The sequence below is a fragment of the Taudactylus pleione genome, unplaced genomic scaffold (genome assembly GCF_031769625.1).
Source record: "Taudactylus pleione unplaced genomic scaffold, aTauple2 ptg001029l, whole genome shotgun sequence".
Lineage (NCBI taxonomy): Eukaryota > Metazoa > Chordata > Amphibia > Anura > Myobatrachidae > Taudactylus > Taudactylus pleione.
In genome coordinates, this window is record NW_028285430.1 from 598,757 (window position 1) to 617,525 (window position 18,769).

General features: G+C 31.4%; 10 non-coding genes across 10 annotated transcripts; all 10 read right to left on the reverse strand.

Moving 5' to 3' along the window:
• Nucleotides 1-1,259: 1,259 nt before the first annotated feature.
• On the reverse strand, nucleotides 1,260-1,332 carry TRNAF-AAA (transfer RNA phenylalanine (anticodon AAA)). Its single transcript has one exon. It is a non-coding gene; the product is annotated as a tRNA-Phe (tRNA).
• Nucleotides 1,333-1,757: 425 nt separating this feature from the next.
• TRNAF-GAA (transfer RNA phenylalanine (anticodon GAA)) lies at nucleotides 1,758-1,830 on the reverse strand. The gene has a single exon. It is a non-coding gene; the product is annotated as a tRNA-Phe (tRNA).
• A 2,360-nt stretch (nucleotides 1,831-4,190) lies between these two features.
• On the reverse strand, nucleotides 4,191-4,263 carry TRNAF-AAA (transfer RNA phenylalanine (anticodon AAA)). The gene has a single exon. It is a non-coding gene; the product is annotated as a tRNA-Phe (tRNA).
• Nucleotides 4,264-4,688: 425 nt separating this feature from the next.
• TRNAF-GAA (transfer RNA phenylalanine (anticodon GAA)) lies at nucleotides 4,689-4,761 on the reverse strand. Its single transcript has one exon. It is a non-coding gene; the product is annotated as a tRNA-Phe (tRNA).
• A 2,360-nt stretch (nucleotides 4,762-7,121) lies between these two features.
• On the reverse strand, nucleotides 7,122-7,194 carry TRNAF-AAA (transfer RNA phenylalanine (anticodon AAA)). Its single transcript has one exon. It is a non-coding gene; the product is annotated as a tRNA-Phe (tRNA).
• Nucleotides 7,195-10,507: 3,313 nt separating this feature from the next.
• Nucleotides 10,508-10,580, reverse strand: TRNAF-GAA (transfer RNA phenylalanine (anticodon GAA)). Its single transcript has one exon. It is a non-coding gene; the product is annotated as a tRNA-Phe (tRNA).
• Nucleotides 10,581-13,889: 3,309 nt separating this feature from the next.
• TRNAF-GAA (transfer RNA phenylalanine (anticodon GAA)) lies at nucleotides 13,890-13,962 on the reverse strand. The gene has a single exon. It is a non-coding gene; the product is annotated as a tRNA-Phe (tRNA).
• A 1,376-nt stretch (nucleotides 13,963-15,338) lies between these two features.
• On the reverse strand, nucleotides 15,339-15,411 carry TRNAF-GAA (transfer RNA phenylalanine (anticodon GAA)). Its single transcript has one exon. It is a non-coding gene; the product is annotated as a tRNA-Phe (tRNA).
• A 1,874-nt stretch (nucleotides 15,412-17,285) lies between these two features.
• TRNAF-GAA (transfer RNA phenylalanine (anticodon GAA)) lies at nucleotides 17,286-17,358 on the reverse strand. Its single transcript has one exon. It is a non-coding gene; the product is annotated as a tRNA-Phe (tRNA).
• A 418-nt stretch (nucleotides 17,359-17,776) lies between these two features.
• TRNAF-GAA (transfer RNA phenylalanine (anticodon GAA)) lies at nucleotides 17,777-17,849 on the reverse strand. Its single transcript has one exon. It is a non-coding gene; the product is annotated as a tRNA-Phe (tRNA).
• Nucleotides 17,850-18,769: the final 920 nt, after the last annotated feature.

An 18,769-nucleotide genomic window follows, 5' to 3' on the forward strand; every position in this document is an offset into this window, starting at 1 on the left:
CTGTAAATATATAAATTTAAATCCATTAATCGTACATTTAAGTAAAAGTTTTAACAAATTGTGGTCAGGAAGCAGTTTGTTTACTTCAAATTTTCATAATAGAGTAGCATGACGGACAACATGAAAACAATATTTAAGCTGTATTTATGCACCGTGATGTTAAATAAACATTCTCATAATTTAGAAGTTTCTATTGAATACTCAACTATGTTAAGAAATGATGTTGTTTACATTTGAAATACTTAAATACTGATAACTACTCAAGGAAATAAGAAAAAAGGTACTCAAACATGCTGAAACCCGGGACCTTTAGATCTTCAGTCTAACACTCTCCCAACTCAGCTATTTCGGCAAAGTCTGTGTATGGCAAAAGTCACTAAGACATCAGCTGAGCTATGTTTGCATGGTTACACAAGGTTTAGTATTAATATTTTTCTGTCATCATGATTGCATGAAATGAAGAGAAAAGATGTGTTTTATAATGTAAATATATAAATTACAAACACTTAATTGTACATTTAAGTAAAAGTTTTAACAAATTGTGGTCAGGAAGCAGTTAGTTTACTTCAAATTTTCATAATAGAGTAGCATGACGGACACCATGAAAACAATATTTAAGCTGTATTTATGCACCATGTTGTTAAATAAACATTATCATCATTTAGAAGATACTACTGAATACTCAACTTTGTTAACAAATGATATTGTTTACATTTGAAATAATTAAATACTGATAAGTACTCAAGGAAAAAAGGAAAAACGTACTCAAACATGCCGAAACCCGGGACCTTTAGATCTTCAGTCTAACGCTCTCCCAACTGAGCTATTTTGGCAAGGTCTGTGTATGGCAAAAGTCACTAAGACATCAGCTGAGCTATGTTTGCATGGTTACACAAGGTTTAGTATTAATATTTTTCTGTCATCATGATTGCATGAAATGAAAAGAAAATATGTGTTTTATACTGTAAATATATCCATTACAAATCCTTAATCATACATTTAAGTAAAAGTTTTAACAAATTGTGGTCAGGAAGCATTGTTAGATTACTTCAAATTTTCATAATATTTAGAGCAGCATGACTTACAACATGAAAACAATATTTAAGCTGTATTTATGCACCGTGTTGTAAAATAAACATTCTCATCATTTAGAAGTTACTACTGAATACTCAAATATGTTAAGAAATGATGTTGTTTAAATTTGAAATAATTAAATTCTGATCACTACTCAAGGAAAAAAGAAGAAACGCACTCAAACATGCCAAAACCCGGTATTGAACCAGGGACCTTTAGATCTTTAGTCTAACGCTCTCCCAACTGAGCTATTTCGGCAAAGTCTGTGAATAGCAAAAGTCACTAAGACCTCAACTGAGCTATGTTTGCATGGTTACACAAGGTTAAGTATCAATATTTTTCTGTCATCATGATTGCATGAAATGAAAAGAAAATATGTGTTTTATACTGTAAATATATCCATTACAAACCCTTAATCATACATTTAAGTAAAAGTTTTAACAAATTGTGGTCAGGAAGCATTGTTAGATTACTTCAAACTTTCATAATAGTTAGAGTAGCATGACTTACAACATGAAAACAATTTTTAAGCTGTATTTATGCACCGTGTTGTTAAATAAGCATTCTCATCATTTAGAAGTTACTACTGAATACTCAACTATGTTAAGAAATTACTTTTTTTAAATTTGAAATAATTAAATTCTGATCACTACTCAAGGAAAAAAGAAAAATGAACTCAAACATGCCGAAACCCGGGATAGAACCAGGGACCTTTAGATCTTCAGTCTAACGCTCTCCCAACTGAGCTATTTCGGCAAGGTCAGTGTATGGCAAAAGTCACTAAGACCTCAACTGAGCTATGTTTGCATGGTTACACAAGGTTAAGTATCAATATTTTTCTGTCATCATGATGGCATAAAATGAAGAGAAAAGATGTGTTTTATACTGTAAACATATAAATTACAAACCCTTAATCGTACATTTAAGTAAAAGTTTTAACAAATTGTGGTCAGGAAGCAGTTAGTTTACTTCAAATTTTCATAATAGAGTTGCATGACGGACAACATGAAAACAATATTTAAGCTGTATTTATGCACCGTGTTGTTAAATAAACATTCTCATCATTTAGAAGTTACTACTGAATACTCAACTCTGTTTAGAAATTACGTTTTTTAAATTTGAAATAATTAAATACAGATAACTTCTCAAGGAAAAAAGAAAAAACGTTCTCAAACATGCCGAAACCCAGAACCTTTAGATCTTCAGTCTAACACTCTCCCAACTGAGCTATTTCGGCCAGGTCTGTGTATGGCAAAAGTCACTAAGACCTCAACTCAGCTATGTTTGCATGGTTACACAAGGTTAAGTATCAATATTTTTCTGTCATCATGATTGCATGAAATGAAGAGAAAAGATGTGTTTTATACTGTAAATATATAAATTACAAACCCTTAATCGTACATTTAAGTAAAAGTTTTATCAAATTGTGGTCAGGAAGCATTGTTAGATTACTTCAAATTTTCATAATAGAGTAGCATGACGGACAACATGAAAACAATATATAAGCTGTATTTATGCACCGTGTTGTTAAATAAACTTTCTCATTTAGAAGTTACTACTGAATACTCAACTATGTTAAGAAATGATGTTGTTTAAATTTGAAATAATTAAACTCTGATCACTACTCAAGGAAAAAAGGAAAAAAGCACTAAAAAATGCCGAAACCCGAGATCGAACCAGGGACCTTTAGATCTTCAGTCCAACGCTCTCTAAAATGAGCTATTTCGGCAAGGTCAGTGTAAGGCAAAAGTCACTAAACCTCAACTGAGCTATGTTTGCATGGTTACACAAGGTTAAGTATCAATATTTTTCTGTCATCATGATTGCATGAAATGAAGAGAAAAGATGTGTTTTATACTGTAAATATATAAATTTAAATCCATTAATCGTACATTTAAGTAAAAGTTTTAACAAATTGTGGTCAGGAAGCAGTTTGTTTACTTCAAATTTTCATAATAGAGTAGCATGACGGACAACATGAAAACAATATTTAAGCTGTATTTATGCACCGTGATGTTAAATAAACATTCTCATAATTTAGAAGTTTCTATTGAATACTCAACTATGTTAAGAAATGATGTTGTTTACATTTGAAATACTTAAATACTGATAACTACTCAAGGAAATAAGAAAAAAGGTACTCAAACATGCTGAAACCCGGGACCTTTAGATCTTCAGTCTAACACTCTCCCAACTCAGCTATTTCGGCAAAGTCTGTGTATGGCAAAAGTCACTAAGACATCAGCTGAGCTATGTTTGCATGGTTACACAAGGTTTAGTATTAATATTTTTCTGTCATCATGATTGCATGAAATGAAGAGAAAAGATGTGTTTTATAATGTAAATATATAAATTACAAACACTTAATTGTACATTTAAGTAAAAGTTTTAACAAATTGTGGTCAGGAAGCAGTTAGTTTACTTCAAATTTTCATAATAGAGTAGCATGACGGACACCATGAAAACAATATTTAAGCTGTATTTATGCACCATGTTGTTAAATAAACATTATCATCATTTAGAAGATACTACTGAATACTCAACTTTGTTAACAAATGATATTGTTTACATTTGAAATAATTAAATACTGATAAGTACTCAAGGAAAAAAGGAAAAACGTACTCAAACATGCCGAAACCCGGGACCTTTAGATCTTCAGTCTAACGCTCTCCCAACTGAGCTATTTTGGCAAGGTCTGTGTATGGCAAAAGTCACTAAGACATCAGCTGAGCTATGTTTGCATGGTTACACAAGGTTTAGTATTAATATTTTTCTGTCATCATGATTGCATGAAATGAAAAGAAAATATGTGTTTTATACTGTAAATATATCCATTACAAATCCTTAATCATACATTTAAGTAAAAGTTTTAACAAATTGTGGTCAGGAAGCATTGTTAGATTACTTCAAATTTTCATAATATTTAGAGCAGCATGACTTACAACATGAAAACAATATTTAAGCTGTATTTATGCACCGTGTTGTAAAATAAACATTCTCATCATTTAGAAGTTACTACTGAATACTCAAATATGTTAAGAAATGATGTTGTTTAAATTTGAAATAATTAAATTCTGATCACTACTCAAGGAAAAAAGAAGAAACGCACTCAAAAATGCCAAAACCCGGTATTGAACCAGGGACCTTTAGATCTTTAGTCTAACGCTCTCCCAACTGAGCTATTTCGGCAAAGTCTGTGAATAGCAAAAGTCACTAAGACCTCAACTGAGCTATGTTTGCATGGTTACACAAGGTTAAGTATCAATATTTTTCTGTCATCATGATTGCATGAAATGAAAAGAAAATATGTGTTTTATACTGTAAATATATCCATTACAAACCCTTAATCATACATTTAAGTAAAAGTTTTAACAAATTGTGGTCAGGAAGCATTGTTAGATTACTTCAAACTTTCATAATAGTTAGAGTAGCATGACTTACAACATGAAAACAATTTTTAAGCTGTATTTATGCACCGTGTTGTTAAATAAGCATTCTCATCATTTAGAAGTTACTACTGAATACTCAACTATGTTAAGAAATTACTTTTTTTAAATTTGAAATAATTAAATTCTGATCACTACTCAAGGAAAAAAGAAAAATGAACTCAAACATGCCGAAACCCGGGATAGAACCAGGGACCTTTAGATCTTCAGTCTAACGCTCTCCCAACTGAGCTATTTCGGCAAGGTCAGTGTATGGCAAAAGTCACTAAGACCTCAACTGAGCTATGTTTGCATGGTTACACAAGGTTAAGTATCAATATTTTTCTGTCATCATGATGGCATAAAATGAAGAGAAAAGATGTGTTTTATACTGTAAACATATAAATTACAAACCCTTAATCGTACATTTAAGTAAAAGTTTTAACAAATTGTGGTCAGGAAGCAGTTAGTTTACTTCAAATTTTCATAATAGAGTTGCATGACGGACAACATGAAAACAATATTTAAGCTGTATTTATGCACCGTGTTGTTAAATAAACATTCTCATCATTTAGAAGTTACTACTGAATACTCAACTCTGTTTAGAAATTACGTTTTTTAAATTTGAAATAATTAAATACAGATAACTTCTCAAGGAAAAAAGAAAAAACGTTCTCAAACATGCCGAAACCCAGAACCTTTAGATCTTCAGTCTAACACTCTCCCAACTGAGCTATTTCGGCCAGGTCTGTGTATGGCAAAAGTCACTAAGACCTCAACTCAGCTATGTTTGCATGGTTACACAAGGTTAAGTATCAATATTTTTCTGTCATCATGATTGCATGAAATGAAGAGAAAAGATGTGTTTTATACTGTAAATATATAAATTACAAACCCTTAATCGTACATTTAAGTAAAAGTTTTATCAAATTGTGGTCAGGAAGCATTGTTAGATTACTTCAAATTTTCATAATAGAGTAGCATGACGGACAACATGAAAACAATATATAAGCTGTATTTATGCACCGTGTTGTTAAATAAACTTTCTCATTTAGAAGTTACTACTGAATACTCAACTATGTTAAGAAATGATGTTGTTTAAATTTGAAATAATTAAACTCTGATCACTACTCAAGGAAAAAAGGAAAAAAGCACTAAAAAATGCCGAAACCCGAGATCGAACCAGGGACCTTTAGATCTTCAGTCCAACGCTCTCTAAAATGAGCTATTTCGGCAAGGTCAGTGTAAGGCAAAAGTCACTAAACCTCAACTGAGCTATGTTTGCATGGTTACACAAGGTTAAGTATCAATATTTTTCTGTCATCATGATTGCATGAAATGAAGAGAAAAGATGTGTTTTATACTGTAAATATATAAATTTAAATCCATTAATCGTACATTTAAGTAAAAGTTTTAACAAATTGTGGTCAGGAAGCAGTTTGTTTACTTCAAATTTTCATAATAGAGTAGCATGACGGACAACATGAAAACAATATTTAAGCTGTATTTATGCACCGTGATGTTAAATAAACATTCTCATAATTTAGAAGTTTCTATTGAATACTCAACTATGTTAAGAAATGATGTTGTTTACATTTGAAATACTTAAATACTGATAACTACTCAAGGAAATAAGAAAAAAGGTACTCAAACATGCTGAAACCCGGGACCTTTAGATCTTCAGTCTAACACTCTCCCAACTCAGCTATTTCGGCAAAGTCTGTGTATGGCAAAAGTCACTAAGACATCAGCTGAGCTATGTTTGCATGGTTACACAAGGTTTAGTATTAATATTTTTCTGTCATCATGATTGCATGAAATGAAGAGAAAAGATGTGTTTTATAATGTAAATATATAAATTACAAACACTTAATTGTACAATTAAGTAAAAGTTTTAACAAATTGTGGTCAGGAAGCAGTTAGTTTACTTCAAATTTTCATAATAGAGTAGCATGACGGACACCATGAAAACAATATTTAAGCTGTATTTATGCACCGTGTTGTTAAATAAACATTATCATCATTTAGAAGATACTACTGAATACTCAACTTTGTTAACAAATGATATTGTTTACATTTGAAATAATTAAATACTGATAAGTACTCAAGGAAAAAAGGAAAAACGTACTCAAACATGCCGAAACCCGGGACCTTTAGATCTTCAGTCTAACGCTCTCCCAACTGAGCTATTTTGGCAAGGTCTGTGTATGGCAAAAGTCACTAAGACATCAGCTGAGCTATGTTTGCATGGTTACACAAGGTTTAGTATTAATATTTTTCTGTCATCATGATTGCATGAAATGAAAAGAAAATATGTGTTTTATACTGTAAATATATCCATTACAAATCCTTAATCATACATTTAAGTAAAAGTTTTAACAAATTGTGGTCAGGAAGCATTGTTAGATTACTTCAAATTTTCATAATATTTAGAGCAGCATGACTTACAACATGAAAACAATATTTAAGCTGTATTTATGCACCGTGTTGTAAAATAAACATTCTCATCATTTAGAAGTTACTACTGAATACTCAAATATGTTAAGAAATTATGTTGTTTAAATTTGAAATAATTAAATTCTGATCACTACTCAAGGAAAAAAGAAGAAACGCACTCAAACATGCCAAAACCCGGTATTGAACCAGGGACCTTTAGATCTTTAGTCTAACGCTCTCCCAACTGAGCTATTACGGCAAAGTCTGTGAATAGCAAAAGTCACTAAGACCTCAACTGAGCTATGTTTGCATGGTTACACAAGGTTAAGTATCAATATTTTTCTGTCATCATGATTGCATGAAATGAAAAGAAAATATGTGTTTTATACTGTAAATATATCCATTACAAACCCTTAATCATACATTTAAGTAAAAGTTTTAACAAATTGTGGTCAGGAAAAATTGTTAGATTACTTCAAACTTTCATAATAGTTAGAGTAGCATGACTTACAACATGAAAACAATTTTTAAGCTGTATTTATGCACCGTGTTGTTAAATAAGCATTCTCATCATTTAGAAGTTACTACTGAATACTCAACTATGTTAAGAAATTACTTTTTTTAAATTTGAAATAATTAAATTCTGATCACTACTCAAGGAAAAAAGAAAAATGAACTCAAACATGCCGAAACCCGGGATAGAACCAGGGACCTTTAGATCTTCAGTCTAACGCTCTCCCAACTGAGCTATTTCAGCAAGGTCGGTGTATGGCAAAAGTCACTAAGACCTCAACTGAGCTATGTTTGCATGGTTACACAAGGTTAAGTATCAATATTTTTCTGTCATCATGATGGCATAAAATGAAGAGAAAAGATGTGTTTTATACTGTAAATATATAAATTACAAACCCTTAATCGTACATTTAAGTAAAAGTTTTAACAAATTGTGGTCAGGAAGCAGTTAGTTTACTTCAAATTTTCATAATAGAGTTGCATGACGGACAACATGAAAACAATATTTAAGCTGTATTTATGCACCGTGTTGTTAAATAAACATTCTCATCATTTAGAAGTTACTACTGAATACTCACCTATTTTAAGAAATTATGTTGTTTACATTTGAAATATACTTAAAAACTGATAACTGCTAAAGGAAAGAAGAAAAAAAGTACTGAAACATGCTGAAACCCAGGACCTTTAGATCTTCAGTCTAACGCTCTCCCAACTGAGCTATTTCGGCAAAGTCTGTGTATGGCAAAAGTCTCTAAGACCTCAACTGAGCTATGTTTGCATGGTTACACAAGGTTTAGTATCAATATTTTTCTGTCATCATGATTGCATGAAATGAAAAGAAAATATGTGTATTATACTGTATAACCCTTAATTATACATTTAAGTAAAAGTTTAAACAATTTGTCGTCAGGAAGCATTGTTAGATTACTTCAAATTTTCATAATAGAGTAGCATGATGGACAACATGAAAACAATTTTTAAGCTGTATTTATGCACTGTGTTGTTAAATAAACATTCTCATCATTTAGAAGTTACTACTGAATACTCAACAATGTTAAGAAATGATGTTGTTTACATTTGAAATACTTAAATACTGATAACTACTCAAGGAAATAAGAAAAAAGGTACTCAAACATGTTGAAACCCGGGACCTTTAGATCTTCAGTCTAACGCTCTCCCAACTGAGCTATTTTGGCAAAGTCTGTGTATGGCAAAAGTCACTAAGACCTCAACTGAGCTATGTTTGCATGGTTACACATGGTTTAGTATTAATATTTTTCTGTCATCATGATTGCATGAAATGAAAAGAAAATATGTGTTTTATACTGTAAATATATCCATTACAAACCCTTAATCATACATTTAAGTAAAAGTTTTATCAAATTGTGGTCAGGAAGCTTCAAATTTTCATAATAGAGTAGCATGACGGACAACATGAAAACAATATTTAAGCTGTATTTATGCACCGTGTTATTAAATAAACATTCTCATCATTTAGAAGATACTACTGAATACTCAACTATGTTAAGAAATGATGTTGTTTACATTTGAAATAATTAAATACTGATAACTACTCAAGGAAAAAAGAAAAAATGTACTCAAACATGCTGAGACCCGGGTCCTTTAGAGCTTCAGTCCAATGCTCTCCCAACTGAGCTATTTCAGCAAAGTCTGTGTTTGGCAAAAGTCACAAAGATCTCAACTGAGCTTTGTTTTCATGCTTACACAATGTTTAGTATCAATATTTTTCTGTCATCATGATTGCATGAAATGAAAAGAAAATATGTGTTTTATACTGTATAACCCTTAATTATACATTTAAGTAAAAGTTTTAACAAATTGTGGTCAGGAAGCATTGTTAGATTACTTCAAATTTTCATAATGGTTAGAGTAGCATGACTTACAACATGAAAACAATATTTAAGCTGTATTTATGCACCATGTTGTTAAATAAACATTCTCATCATTTAGAAGTTACTACTGAATACTCAACTATGTTAAGAAATGATGTTGTTTAAATTTGAAATAATTAAATTCTGATCACTACTCAAGGAAAAAAGAAAAATGCACTCAAACATGCCGAAACCCGAGATCGAGCCAGGGACCTTTAGATCTTCAGTCTAACGCTCTCCCAACTGAGCTATTTCGGCAAGGTCTGTGTATGGCAAAAGTCACTAAGACCTCAACTGAGCTATGTTTGCATGGTTACACAAGGTTAAGTATCAATATTTTTCTGTCATCATGGTTCCATGAAATGAAGAGAAAAGATGTGTTTTATACTGTAAATATATAAATTACAAACCCTTAATCGTACATTTAAGTAAAAGATTTATCAAATTGTGGTCAGGAAGCATTGTTAGATTACTTCAAATTTTCATAATAGAGTAGCATGACGGACAACATGAAGACAATATTTAAGCTGTATTTATGCACTGTGCTGTTAAATAAACATTCTCATAATTTAGAAGTTTCTACTGAATACTCAACTATGTTAAGAAACGATGTTGTTTACATTTGAAATACTTAAATACTGATAACTACTCAAGGAAATAAGAAAAAAGGTTCTCAAACATGCTGAAACCCAAGACCTTTAGATCTTCAGTCTAACACTCTCCCAAGTCAGCTATTTCGGCAAAGTCTGTGTATGGCAAAAGTCACTAAGACCTCAACTGAGCTATGTTTGCATGCTTACACAAGGTTTAGTATCAATATTTTTCTGTCATCATGATTGTATGAAATGAAAAGAAAATTTGTGTTTTATACTGTAAATATATCCATTGCAAACAATTAATCATACATTTAAGTAAAAGTTTTAACAAATTGTGGTCAGGAAGCATTGTTAGATTACTTCAAATTTTCATAATGGTTAGAGTAGCATGACTTACAACATGAAAACAATATTTAAGCTGTATTTATGCACCATGTTGTTAAATAAACATTCTCATCATTGAGAACTTACTACTGAATACTCAACTATGTTAAGAAATTATGTTTTTTAAATTTGAAATAATTAAATTCTGATCACTACTCAAGGAAAGAAGAAAAAATGTGCTCAAAAATGCCGAAACCCGGGATCGAACCAGGGACCTTTAGATCTTCAGTCTAACGCTCTCCCAACTGAGCTATTTCGGCAAGGTCTCTGTATGGAAAAAGTCACTAAGACCTCAACTGAGCTATATTTGCATGGTTACACAAGGTTCAGTATCAATATTTTTCTGTCATCATGATTGCATGAAATGAAAAGAAAATATGTGTTTTAAACTATAAATATATCCACTACAAACCCTTAATCATACATTTAAGTAAAAGTTTTAACAAATTGTGGTCAGGAAGCATTGTTAGATTACTTCAAATTTTCATAATAGTTAGAGTAGCATGATGGACAACATGAAAACAATATTTAAGCTGTATTTATGCACCATGTTGTTAAATAAACATTCTCATCATTTAGAAGTTACTACTGAATACTCAACTATGTTAAGAAATTACTTTTTTTAAATTTGAAATAATTAAATTCTGATCACTACTCAAGGAAAAAAGAAAAATGAACTCAAACATGCCGAACCCCGGGATAGAACCAGGGACCTTTAGATCTTCAGTCTAACGCTCTCCCAACTGAGCTATTTCGGCAAGGTCGGTGTATGGCAAAAGTCACTAAGACCTCAACTGAGCTATGTTTGCTAGGTTACACAAGGTTAAGTATCAATATTTTTCTGTCATCATGATGGCATAAAATGAAGAGAAAAGATGTGTTTTATACTGTAAATATATAAATTACAAACCCTTAATCATACATTTAAGTAAAAGTTTTAACAAATTGTGGTCAGGAAGCAGTTAGCTTACTTCAAATTTTCATAATAGAGTTGCATGACGGACAACATGAAAACAATATTTAAGCTGTATTTATGCAACGTGTTGTTAAGTAAACATTATCATCATTTAGAAGTTACTACTGAATACTCAACTATTTTAAGAAATTATGTTGTTTACATTTGAAATACTTAAAAACTGATAACTGCTCAAGGAAAGAAGAAAAAAGGTACTGAAACATGCTGAAACCCAGGACCTTTAGATCTTCAGTCTAACGCTCTCCCAACTGAGCTATTTCGGCAAAGTCTGTGTATGGCAAAAGTCTCTAAGACCTCAACTGAGCTATGTTTGCATGGTTACACAAGGTTTAGTATCAATATTTTTCTGTCATCATGATTGCATGAAATGAAAAGAAAATATGTGTATTATACTGTATAACACTTAATTATACATTTAAGTAAAAGTTTTATCAAACTGTGGTCAGGAAGCATTGTTAGATTACTTCAAATTTTCATAATAGAGTAGCATGACGGACAACATGAAAACAATATTTAAGCTGTATTTATGCACCTTGTTATTAAATAAACATTCTCATCATTTAGAAGATACTACTGAATACTCAACTATGTTAAGAAATGATGTTGTTTACATTTGAAATAAATAAATACTGATAAGCACTCAAGGAAAAAAGAAAAAATGTACTCAAACATGCTGAGACCCGGGACCTTTAGATCTTCAGTCTAATGCTCTCCCAACTGAGCTATTTCGGCAAAGTCTGTGTATGGCAAAAGTCACTAAGACCTCAACTGAGCTATGTTTGCATGGTTACACAAGGTTTAGTATTAATATTTTTCTGTCATATTGATTGCATGAAATGAAAAGAAAATATGTGTTTTATACTGTAAATATATCCATTACAAACCCTTAATCATACATTTAGGTAAAAGTTTTAGCAAATTGTGGTAAGGAAGCATTGTTAGATTACTTCAAACTTTCATAATAGTTAGAGTAGCATGACTTACAACATGAAAGCAATATTTAAGCTGTATTTATGCACCGTGTTGTTAATTAAACATTCTCATCATTTAGAAGTTACTACTGAATACTCAACTATGTTAAGAAATGATGTTGTTTAAATTTGAAATAATTAAATTCTGATCACTACACAAGGAAAAAAGAAAAAATGCACTCTAACATGCCGAAACCCGAGATCGAACCAGGGACCTTTAGATCTTCAGTCTAACGCTCTTCCAAATGAGCTATTTCGGCAAGATCGGTGTATGGCAAAAGTCACTAAGACCTCAACTGAGCTATTTTTGCATGGTTACACAAGGTTAAGTATCAATATTTTTCTGACATCATGGTTCCATGAAATGAAGAGAAAAGATGTGTTTTATACTGTAAATATATAAATTACAAACCCTTAATCGTACATTTAAGTAAAAGTTTTATCAAATTGTGGTCAGGAAGCTTCAAATTTTCATAATAGAGTAGCAAGACGGACAACATGAAAACAATATTTAAGCTGTATTTATGCACCGTGTTATTAAATAAACATTCTCATCATTTAGAAGATACTACTGAATACTCAACTATGTTAAGAAATGATGTTGTTTACATTTGAAATAATTAAATACTGATAACTACTCAAGGAAAAAAGAAAAAATGTACTCAAATATGCTGAGACCCGGGTCCTTTAGAGCTTCAGTCTAATGCTCTCCCAACTGAGCTATTTCAGCAAAGTCTGTGTATGACAAAAGTCACTAAGACCTCAACTGAGCTATGTTTGCCTGCTTACACAAGGTTTAGTATCAATATTTTTCTGTCATCATGATTGCATGAAATGAAAAGAAAATATGTGTTTTATACTGTATAACCCTTAATTATACATTTAAGTAAAAGTTTTAACAAATTGTGGTCAGGAAGCATTGTTAGATTACTTCAAATTTTCATAATGGTTAGAGTAGCATGACTTACAACATGAAAACAATATTTCAGCTGTATTTATGCACCATGTTGTTAAATAAACATTCTCATCATTTAGAAGTTACTACTGAATACTCAACTCTGTTAAGAAATTAAGTTTTTTTATATTTGAAATAATTAAATACTGATAACTGCTCAAGGAAAAAAGAAAAAACGTACTCAAACATGCCGAAACCCAGAACCTTTAGATGTTCAGTCTAACGCTCTCCCAACTGAGCTATTTCGGCAAGGTCTGTGTATGGCAAAAGTCACTAAGACCTCAACTGAGCTATGTTTGCATGGTTACACAAGGTTAAGTATCAATATTTTTCAGTCATCATGATTGCATGAAATGAAGAGAAATGGTGTGTTTTATACTGTAAATATATAAATTACAAACCCTTAATCGTACATTTAAGTAAAAGTTTTATCAAATTGTGGTCAGGAAGCATTGTTAGATTACTTCAAATTTTCATAATAGAGTAGCATGACGGACAACATGAAAACAATATTTAAGCTGCATTTATGCACCGTGTTGTTAAATAAACATTCTCATTTAGAAGTTACTACTGAATACTCAACTATGTTAAGAAATGATGTTGTTTAAATTTGAAATAATTAAATTCTGATCACTACTCAAGGAAAAAAGAAAAATGAACTCAAACATGCCGAAACCCGGGATCGAACCAGGGATCTTTAGATCTTCAGTCTAACGCTCTCCCAACTGAGCTATTTTGGCAAGGTCGGTGTATGGCAAAAGTCACTAAGACCTCAACTGAGCTATGTTTGCATGGTTACACAAGGTTAAGTATCAATATTTTTCTGTCATCATGATGGCATGAAATGAAGAGAAAAGATGTGTTTTATAATGTAAATATATAAATTACAAACCCTTAATCGTACATTTAAGTAAAAGTTTTAACAAATTGTGGTCAGGAAGCAGTTAGTTTACTTCAAATTTTCATAATAGAGTTGCATGACGGACAACATGAAAACAATATTTAAGCTGTATTTATGCACCGTGTTGTTAAATAAACATTCTCATCATTTAGAAGTTACTACAGAATACTCACCTATTTTAAGAAATTATGTTGTTTACATTTGAAATACTTAAAAACTGATAACTGCTCAAGGAAAGAAGAAAAAAGGTACTGAAACATGCTGAAACCCAGGACCTTTAGATCTTCAGTCTAACGCTCTCCCAACTGAGCTATTTTGGCAAAGTCTGTGTATGGCAAAAGTCTCTAAGACCTCAACTGAGCTATGTTTGCATGGTTACACAAGGTTTAGTATCAATATTTTTCTGTCATCATGATTGCATGAAATTAAAAGAAAATATGTGTATTATACTGTTTAACCCTTAATTATACATTTAAGTAAAAGTTTTAACAATTTGTGGTCAGGAAGCATTGTTAGATTACTTCAAATTTTCATGATAGAGTAGCATGACGGACAACATGAAAACAATTTTTAAGCTGTATTTATGCACTGTGTTGTTAAATAAACATTCTCATCTTTTAGAAGTTACAACTGAATACTCAACAATGTTAAGAAATGATGTTGTTTACATTTGAAATACTTAAATACTGATAACTACTCAAGGAAATAAGAAAAAAGGTTCTCAAACATGTTGAAACCCGGGACCTTTAGATCTCCAGTCTATTGCTCTCCCAACTGAGCTATTTCGGCAAAGTCTGTGTATGGCAAAAGTCACTAAGACCTCAACTGAGCTATGTTTGCATGGTTACACAAGGTTTAGTATTAATATTTTTCTGTCATCATGATTGCATGAAATGAAAAGAAAATATGTGTTTTATACTGTAAATATATCCATTACAAACCCTTAATCATACATTTAAGTAAAAGTTTTAACAAATTGTGGTCAGGAAGCATTGTTAGATTACTTCAAATTTTCATAATGGTTAGAGTAGCATGACTTACAACATGAAAACAATATTTAAGCTGTATTTATGCACCATGTTGTTAAATAAACATTCTCATCATTGAGAACTTACTACTGAATACTCAACTATGTTAAGAAATTATGTTTTTTAAATTTGAAATAATTAAATTCTGATCACTACTCAAGGAAAGAAGAAAAAATGTGCTCAAAAATGCCGAAACCCGGGATCGAACCAGGGACCTTTAGATCTTCAGTCTAACGCTCTCCCAACTGAGCTATTTCAGCAAGGTCTCTGTATGGTAAAAGTCACTAAGACCTCAACTGAGCTATATTTGCATGGTTACACAAGGTTCAGTATCAATATTTTTCTGTCATCATGATTGCATGAAATGAAAAGAAAATATGTGTTTTAAACTATAAATATATCCACTACAAACCCTTAATCATACATTTAAGTAAAAGTTTTAACAAATTGTGGTCAGGAAGCATTGTTAGATTACTTCAAATTTTCATAATAGTTAGAGTAGCATGATGGACAACATGAAAACAATATTTAAGCTGTATTTATGCACCATGTTGTTAAATAAACATTCTCATCATTTAGAAGTTACTACTGAATACTCAACTATGTTAAGAAATTACTTTTTTTAAATTTGAAATAATTAAATTCTGATCACTACTCAAGGAAAAAAGAAAAATGAACTCAAACATGCCGAACCCCGGGATAGAACCAGGGACCTTTAGATCTTCAGTCTAACGCTCTCCCAACTGAGCTATTTCGGCAAGGTCGGTGTATGGCAAAAGTCACTAAGACCTCAACTGAGCTATGTTTGCTTGGTTACACAAGGTTAAGTATCAATATTTTTCTGTCATCATGATGGCATAAAATGAAGAGAAAAGATGTGTTTTATACTGTAAATATATAAATTACAAACCCTTAATCGTACATTTAAGTAAAAGTTTTATCAAATTGTGGTCAGGAAGCAGTTAGTTTACTTCAAATTTTCATAATAGAGTTGCATGACGGACAACATGAAAACAATATTTAAGCTGTATTTATGCAACGTGTTGTTAAATAAACATTCTCATCATTTAGAAGTTACTACTGAATACTCAACTATTTTAAGAAATTATGTTGTTTACATTTGAAATACTTAAAAACTGATAACTGCTCAAGGAAAGAAGAAAAAAGGTACTGAAACATGCTGAAACCCAGGACCTTTAGATCTTCAGTCTAACGCTCTCCCAACTGAGCTATTTCGGCAAAGTCTGTGTATGGCAAAAGTCTCTAAGACCTCAACTGAGCTATGTTTGCATGGTTACACAAGGTTTAGTATCAAGATTTTTCTGTCATCATGATTGCATGAAATGAAAAGAAAATATGTGTATTATACTGTATAACACTTAATTATACATTTAAGTAAAAGTTTTATCAAACTGTGGTCAGGAAGCATTGTTAGATTACTTCAAATTTTCATAATAGAGTAGCATGATGGACAACATGAAAACAATATTTAAGCTGTATTTATGCACCTTGTTATTAAATAAACATTCTCATCATTTAGAAGATACTACTGAATACTCAACTATGTTAAGAAATGATGTTGTTTACATTTGAAATAAATAAATACTGATAAGCACTCAAGGAAAAAAGAAAAAATGTACTCAAACATGCTGAGACCCGGGACCTTTAGATCTTCAGTCTAATGCTCTCCCAACTGAGCTATTTCGGCAAAGTCTGTGTATGGCAAAAGTCACTAAGACCTCAACTGAGCTATGTTTGCATGGTTACACAAGGTTTAGTATTAATATTTTTCTGTCATATTGATTGCATGAAATGAAAAGAAAATATGTGTTTTATACTGTAAATATATCCATTACAAACCCTTAATCATACATTTAGGTAAAAGTTTTAGCAAATTGTGGTAAGGAAGCATTGTTAGATTACTTCAAACTTTCATAATAGTTAGAGTAGCATGACTTACAACATGAAAGCAATATTTAAGCTGTATTTATGCACCGTGTTGTTAATTAAACATTCTCATCATTTAGAAGTTACTACTGAATACTCAACTATGTTAAGAAATGATGTTGTTTAAATTTGAAATAATTAAATTCTGATCACTACACAAGGAAAGAAGAAAAAATGTGCTCAAAAATGCCGAAACCCGGGATCGAACCAGGGACCTTTAGATCTTCAGTCTAACGCTCTCCCAACTGAGCTATTTCAGCAAGGTCTCTGTATGGTAAAAGTCACTAAGACCTCAACTGAGCTATATTTGCATGGTTACACAAGGTTCAGTATCAATATTTTTCTGTCATCATGATTGCATGAAATGAAAAGAAAATATGTGTTTTAAACTATAAATATATCCACTACAAACCCTTAATCGTACATTTAAGTAAAAGTTTTATCAAATTGTGGTCAGGAAGCATTGTTAGATTACTTCAAATTTTCATAATAGAGTAGCATGACGGACAACATGAAAACAATATTTAAGCTGTATTTATGCACCGTGTTGTTAAATAAACATTCTCATTTAGAAGTTACTACTGAATACTCAACTATGTTAAGAAATGATGTTGTTTAAATTTGAAAAAATTAAATTCTGATCACTACTCAAGGAAAAAAGAAAAATGAACTCAAACATGCCGAAACCCGGGATCGAACCAGGGACCTTTAGATCTTCAGTCTAACGCTCTCCCAACTGAGCTATTTCGGCAAGGTTGGTGTATGGCAAAAGTCACTAAGACCTCAACTGAGCTATGTTTGCATGGTTACACAAGGTTAAGTATCAATATTTTTCTGTCATCATCATTGCATGAAATGAAGAGAAAAGATGTGTTTTATACTGTAAATATATAAATTACAAACCATTTATCGTACATTTAAGTAAAAGTTTTAACAAATTGTGGTCAGGAAGCAGTTTGTTTACTTCAAATTTTCATAATAGAGTAGCATGACGGACAACATGAAAACAATATTTAAGCTGTAGTTATGCACCGTGCTGTTAAATAAACATTCTCATAATTTAGAAGTTTCTACTGAATACTCAACTATGTTAAGAAACGATGTTGTTTACATTTGAAATACTTAAATACTGATAACTACTCAAGGAAATAAGAAAAAAGGTACTCAAACATGCTGAAATTCGGGACCTTTAGATCTTCAGTCTAACACTCTCCCAACTCAGCTATTTCGGCAAAGTCTGTGTATGGCAAAAGTCACTAAGACCTCATCTGAGCTATGTTTGCATGCTTACACAAGGTTTAGTATCAATATTTTTCTGTCATCATGATTGCATGAAATGAAAAGAAAATATGTGTATTATACTGTATAACCCTTAATTATACATTTAAGTAAAAGTTTTAACAAATTGTGGTCAGGAAGCATTGTTAGATTACTTCAAATTTTCATAATGGTTAGAGTAGCATGACTTACAACATGAAAACAATATTTAAGCTGTATTTATGCACCATGTTGTTAAATAAACATTCTCATAATTTAGAAGTTACTACTGAATACTCAACTATGTTAAGAAATTACTTTTTTTAAATTTGAAATAATTAAATTCTAATCACTACTCAAGGAAAAAAGAAAAATGAACTCAGACATGCCGAAACCCGGGATCAAACCAGTGAC